The 7,146-nt window shown below is 45.5% G+C and overlaps 1 non-coding gene across 1 annotated transcript; it reads left to right on the top strand.

Moving 5' to 3' along the window:
• Nucleotides 1-509: 509 nt before the first annotated feature.
• Trnae-cuc (transfer RNA glutamic acid (anticodon CUC)) lies at nt 510-582 on the top strand. The gene has a single exon. It is a non-coding gene; the product is annotated as a tRNA-Glu (tRNA).
• The last annotated feature ends 6,564 nt before the right edge of the window (nt 583-7,146 follow it).

Genomic DNA, 7,146 nt, shown 5'->3' with positions numbered 1-7,146 from the left:
CCTGTTTCTGGTTTTATGCAGCATTTTTTTTTGGCATAATTTGTATGCAACAGTAAATAACTATTACCTTGTCTAAATAGTAGCACTCAGAATATTTCACTTTTGCAAAGGATTTTCACCCAGATCATTTTGCTACTTCTGACATAACTGAAGCCTTCTTTCTATTCATAAGGCAAAATATAAATTCATACTCCATTTTAATTTATATTATAAATGAATACTTTTTTTAAAAAAGGTACCTCTAACAAGATTTCTTTAAAATATCAGTGGACTAATTTGATCTGCTTTTCAGAAATTTAAATTCAGTATTTAAATTAGACACATTTGACAATTTGTCTTCAGGATACAAGAGGGGCTTTGAGAGGTTGGCTGGTGTTTTGTGCTTGCTCTGGGGAGCTCTGCACCCTAACCTTCCACATGTATCACATCTATGGAAACGTTTAGCAATTAAAAGGGAAAAGGGGTATGTGTATTGTGTTAGTAACAGTGGAATGCCTGGCTATCTCAGCGCCCAGTTATCTCAGTCGGCAGAGCATGAGATTCTCAGTCTCGGGGTTGTGGGTTCGAACCCCACGTTGGGCGGCATGTTGTTTTGGTTAGTAACAGTTGCCTTGCAGGAAGATGATACCTGATAGAAACAGTGTAGGGTGGGGGAAGGGTTTCCTTTGGTTCATGGTTTCAGACTATCATTGAGGCAGGCAAGGCACAATGAAGCGGCTTAGTTCACGGAAGCAGAAGCATGAGGTAGAGGCTGCCGCTGACCTCATGACAGACCTCAGAGCAGCATGCAAGGATGCGTATGGAAGAGAAGCTGGAAAGCCTGTAAGAGCTGTTAGGTTTCAAACCCAGGACAAATGGGTGAGATGTCTATGTAACATATCAAAGTGGGCCTGGCTACAGGTTCTCCCAGCATCCCTCAGTCCCTACCTGTTACAGGGTATGGCTGGCATACCCAGCCTTCTACCCTGAACTCTCCAGCCCAGGGACTGGGCGGCCCTTCCCCCAGAGGCTCTTCCCTATATAATCCAGACATTCTGGTTACCCGTCCCTCTCGGTACCTTTGACCTCTAGCCTGCTATACCTGGTTCCCCTCTGTCCCTTCCCCTCCCCCTTCCCCCATATGGCCCAGTTCAGCCTGGTCATGTTCACTCTGGACTTTCCTGGATGTCCCTGCCTCTGGCTATGCTTTCCCAAATATCTACAATAAACTTTTTCCACCACCACACCTAGGAGCAGTCATGGCCTTTCCTTTCCTCTTCCTTCCTTCCTTCCCTTTTTTTTTTTTGTTTGTTTGTTTGGTTTTTGTTTTTCGAGACAGGGTTTCTCTGTGTAGCTTTGGTGTGTCTCCTGGAACTCACTTGGTAGCCCAGGCTGGCCTCGAACTCACAGAGATCCACCTGCCTCTGCCTCCTGAGTGCTGGGATTAAAGGCATGCACCACCACTGCCCAGCTCCTTTCTTTCTTTCTTTCTTTCTTTCTTTCTTTCTTTCTTTCTTTCTTTCTTTCTTTCTTTCTTTCTTTCTTTCTTTCTTTCCTTCTTTCCTTCTTTCCTTCTTTCCTTCTTTCTTTCTTTCTTCCCTTCCTTCTTTCCTTCTCTCTCTCTCTCTCTCTCTCTCTCTCTCTCTCTCTCTCTCTCTCTCTCTCTCTTTCTTTTCATTCAAGAGCCAGAAGTGACAGATGACTGAAGGCAAACACTGCTTCCAGACATAACAGGACTGATGCACATAAGAACTCACAGAGACTGTGACAGCATGCACAAGGCCTGTACAGGTTCAAACCAGACAAAAATCCCAGCACTGACAAGGGGACATAGACACACAGTCCCACCCCCTAACCAAGAAGCCATTGATATCTGCTGAGGGAGGGAATATCCATCACTTTCTTCAAGAACACGTCATTAGGTATATCAAACACACCCCACCCAGGGCAGGCCCCATGCCCAGGAGTAATTGACCAACACAAAATGGACTCCATGGGGTTCTCTCTCTCTCTCTCTGTGTGTGTGTGTGTGTGTGTGTGTGTGTGTGTGTGTGATCTTTTTGTTTCATTTGGTATTTTTTCATCTTACTGTTTTTTGTTTTATTTATTTACTTATTTTGAGAGAGGGACAGAAAGACTACTAAGTCAGATGGGTAGAGAGGTGGGGAGGATCTGGGAGGAGTTGGGGGAAGGGAAGGAATATGATCAAAATATAATGTATTAAATTGTTGAATAAATATATTGTATTCTCTACACTTAACAAATAAATTACATATTTATATGTATATATGCATTCTAAACAACAACAAAAACCCAGCAGTGTGAGGCAGGAAGGCTGCTCCTGCATGTCAGTATAGCAACCAGACACACGTATTTGGTGCTGGACGGGAAACCCAGCACGGCTCAGCAGACCATACCAGACTTCCAGAAACCATTCTCTGGTAGGAAGGAGGAACCATACCTGAGCAGTGTGGCAGCGAGTGGGGGAAGGAAAGCCTGGCTTCAAGATTAACATGGGAAGGGAGCTGCTGGCAGGAGCAGTCCTTCCCCACTTGGGCTCCAGTTTGCAGAGAGCTTAGCAGCCTTTGATCCCCAGGGCTTTGCTCCAACAGAGCAGGAGTGAGACACGCCTGGGCTGTACCAACGGTGGTGGTGGTGGTGGGTGTTAGGTGAACATAAGTGTCTTGTAGAGGGCTACAGCGTGGCCTGATGCTTTCTGAGCTTTTCAGGGGACTAGCCCACTCTACCCTCGGGTGTGACTTTCCTTTCTTACTAAGCTGTCTATCACTATTTCTAGCCAGGTGTCCCGATCCAATTCTTTGCCATGAGCACAGACCCTGGACACCTTAGCCAGTGCCTGGGACTCAGATTCAGTCCTCTAACAGTAGAACCTGCACTCAGAAGCTGTATTTAAACACAGAAGGTCATCTCATCATAGGTGGTATTTTCTTGCCCACCCATTTTTTACTTCCCACTCTCTGGAAAGACAACATAAAACAAATGAATTGCTCTTGGTTCTGTTTGCAACCCACCCCGTATTACAGGCAGGCCCAGGATGACTCAGGAATTTCAATTCTGGAATGGAGGAATCTCCTCCGGCTTTCTTGGCAGGTGATGGAAAGTTCTTCTGAGCCAGCTCCTTACCTTCAGTGGTAAGGGTGTTAATCTCACACCCTGTTTATCTGGGAGTCAGTGTGCGTGTTTGGGCAGGAGTTTATCCAGAAGCTATATGGAGGTTCCTCACCTGCACTCAAGCAGAGCTGACAAAAATACCTGCAGACATCCTCATCTACAGTCAGGATAGCCTTAGACTCCCTACTTAGACTAGCACTCAGCTTCAAGAGTTCCTGGCTCAAAGATAGCGTTCTAAATTTGAGGTGTTTCCAATGAAAGATCATTTGAGGGGATATGTGAAGTATAGACTATCAATTTATTAAAACCCATGACACTGTACTCACGAAATAGCTACATGACATGCAACAAGAGTATATCTTTTTACCCTTAAGTTTAAAATCAAGCATTCTAAATTTCAAACCCATTTTCCAGACTTTTCTCTGAAGGCTGCTGCAACCCTGGAACTGCCCCCTGTGGGTGGCTCATCTCACGCCACTGCCTGCTGTGACATGGCAGCTGATGAGAAGTTAGGAAGCCCCATCACAAGTCCACCAATTTCTGGATAGGGTAAGGGACCTTCTGAGAACATTCCCCCATAGGACATTTTGTGAATTATCCTGTGAAGTTCAATGGATTAATATTTACGGCTTGGAGTTCGCCAGCCTCCGGAAACTGGAGCACGGAGCTGATTTCTAAATGTCTGAAGCTAGCACTACCTAACTATAAAGTTGATGTTAAATCACACAAACAAATCCGAATTTTGACTACCCCTCAGGGGCCACTCACTTCCATGGCTGCAGTAGGCATATTCCTCCCCAGAAACAGCTATTATGCTAACCGCAGGGAAGGCATAGTCTTCCTTATCTCTACTCAGCAGCTGTCTGGTGTTTGTGGAACACCAGTACATATTTATTGAGCAACGGGATTTGTTTGTCCTTGTGAATGAAAATGTCTGATGCACACAGAGGGCTGAGGGAATGCACTTCTTCCCCCATGTCTTTGTTTCTGTAAATCCAGTGGTGGATTAGTCTGGCTCCGCCTATTTCTGGGTGACCCTAACTCACCTTGCCTATCTGGTACTTTATCTTGTCAAAATTCCTTTCATTGTTATCATTCCTGTCTACCCTGACTCCCAGTTGGGGCCCTTGACAGACTAAGTGTTTAATCCCTGAAGTCCCTGTCTCTAGACTCTGGGTCCCTCCTCATTGCTGACTCTGACGTGTGGGTGAGTGTTAACCAGGTAAGCTTGCCCTTGCAGCCCTGGAAAGGGTTGTTTTAAGGCAGTGATTGTGAGGACCCTGAGTACTCAGCTCTACTGAGGACCTCTGTGATTCTGTTTGTAGACCTGGTGTCCTTTGGAAATAGATAGAAAGAAAGAAAGAGAAAGAAAGAAAGAAAGAAAGAAAGAAAGAAAGAAAGAAAGAAAGAAAGAAAGAAAGAAAGAAAGAAAGAAAGAAAGAAGGAAGGAAGGAAGGAAGGAAGGAAGGAAGGAAGGAAGGAAGGAAGGAAGGAAGAAAGAAAGAAAGGAGGAAGGAAGGAAGGAAGGAAGGAAGAAAGAAAGGAAGGAAGAAAGAAAGGAAGGAAGAAAGAAAGGAAGGAAGAAAGAAAGAAAACAAAACCCAGCATTAAAAGGACAGTAAGTAACTTCTGCTGCCCATGGCCTGGCTGCCCCCAAGGGACGGTCATCTGTAACCAGTGCCCATCTCTAAAGCCTTTTGAAAGAATAATGGGAAAAAATGGGAAGCTCCTGAATTCCCCTTCAACTGTCCCAGCATGTAATTTGAAGCCAGGCTCAGCAACCTGAGTGACAGAAATGTCAAAGGGGAAACCTGTCAACAATGGCATCTGATCCCCAGGGGAGAAGCAGACTATCAGTGCCCCCACAGTCCTGCAGCTTGCCAGCAAACCAAAGATCTGCTGGGCTGACATTTTCACCCAGTCAAGTGTTTGCTCTTCAGGAAAACTCTCCAAAGGTCCTGTAAGGTAAACTACCCGCTCTCCCAACAGTCATGGACATCATTGTCACCCCCAGAGGTAAAGAAGGAGTCCTGGTGCCAGCCGGCGACAGTTCCATGAAAGAGTCCTCTGGGTGATGCTCTCCACTGAGCATGCCCCAGTGCAAGGATCTGCTCTGAGCACAAATGTGCAGTTTCTCCCGGAATTTTCTAATAGTGCTAAAATTCATTTTAGAGGAAGAAAGAGAGGCATGGAGAGGGTACTCTCAAGACAACAGGACTCTGAAGACGAAGAATCAGCGTCTGACGCCAGGCTGCTGATGTAGGAGCTGGAGAACAGGACACACAGCAGTGGACACCCACCGGGTTTGTTCTAACTGGCCTCCACAGCCCTGGAGAGACAGGGACTGGTCCACCTCCGTCAGCCTCCGTCATTTCTGAAGGTCTTAAAACCTCACACCTTGCTTTTCCAGAGAAAAACCAATAGCCTTGACTTATTTCTTTTGCCTCTATTACAAGTACTTACTGGATGTGTGAAAGAACATTTTCTTTTTCTTTTTTTTTCCTTTCGTTTGTTTTGTTTTGTTTTTGTAGAAATGGTTTCATGTCGTCTAGGCTGGCCTCAACCTCACCAGGGAGCCAAGGATGAAATTGAACTCATGATGCTCCCGCCTCCACCACCTCATCTTCCCAGCACTGTGATCGCAGACATGTACCACTCGACCCAGCACTGAATGTGTGTTTTGAGAGGATCAAGCATGCTCTACATGAGCTGGCAGGAGTGTGTATCAAAAAACATATTCAACCCATCAAGGGCACTAGTATAATGGTCAAGTTGGTTCCAAAAATATTTTGCATCATTTAAAGGGGGTGGGGGTGGGGTGGGGAGAAATGTCAGAATAAGAGTCCCTCTTTCAATGCAAAATTCCTAATGTTCTGCAAGGCAATAATAGCATGACCCAGACGTTAGGAGGATAATGTCTCTACCAGCAAAAAACTATAAAGAAATAAATAACCCACTGCAGTATCAGGTCTTGACCAAAGTTAATGGCAAGGGTTGGAGAGGTGGTATCTGCCAGGCCCTGGGTTCAACTCCCAGCACTGTCAAAAATAAAACCAGTTGACAAAGCCAATCAGGAGTACATTTCCTATGTAGCTTCTAACTATGTTTCATATTTAAAATCACTTGAGATTTAGAAACCCTGAGGCCTAAGCTCGCACTTGTATTAGTTTCTCATGGCCATCACAATAAACCACTTCAGATGCAGCACTTAAACCAATTGAACTTTATTCTTTACAGTTCTAAAGGTCAGGGGGCTAAAATGGGTGGGAGAGGTCATAGTCCTGCTGGAACAGTGGTTCTCAACCTGTGGGTGTTGACCCCTTTGGGGTCACATATCAGATATCCTGCATATCAGATGTTTACATTACAATTTGTAACAGTGGCAAAATTACAGTTATGAAGTAACAATAAAAATATTTTATGGTTGGGGGTCACCACAACATGAGGGACTGTATGAAAGGGTCACAGTGTTAGGAAGGCTGATCCTGCTTCCTGCCTTTTTCCAGCTTCCAGAGGCTGCAAGTGTTCCTCAGTTGGTGCCCTGTCCTCGGGGCTTCTCAAAAGCAGCAGCGTGGTACTTTCTCTGACCCCAGCTTCCATCCTGGTGTCTCCTCTCGTTGACTGGTTTTGATTGTCAACTGGGCTGAATTAAGAGACGCGTAAGGCAGTTAAACGTATCTATGTTTCCATGGAGGGGTTTAATGAGAGTGAGTGATAAAAACTGGTCAGACAGGTTAGGGATAGGATTCTTGTCTTTGGCTAGAAGCCAGAAATGTCAGGGCTGCTGCCTCAGCTGAAGGGATAAATGTCAGGAGGGGGCTCTGGTCCCAGTTGGATTTCTTTTTTTTTTTTCTTTTTTTTTTTTTGTTTTTCGAGACAGGGTTTCTCTGTGTAGCTTTGCGCCTTTCCTGGGACTCACTTGGTAGCCCAGGCTGGCCTCAAACTCACAGAGATCCGCCTGGCTCTGCCTCCCGAGTGCTGGGATTAAAGGCGTGCACCACCACCGCCCGGCCTCCAGTTGGATTTCATGTCTTC

This window comes from Peromyscus maniculatus, chromosome 17 (genome assembly GCF_049852395.1).
Source record: "Peromyscus maniculatus bairdii isolate BWxNUB_F1_BW_parent chromosome 17, HU_Pman_BW_mat_3.1, whole genome shotgun sequence".
NCBI lineage: Eukaryota > Metazoa > Chordata > Mammalia > Rodentia > Cricetidae > Peromyscus > Peromyscus maniculatus.
Note: the sequence above shows the minus strand (reverse complement) of the source record. Positions and strands in the feature narration are given on the sequence as shown.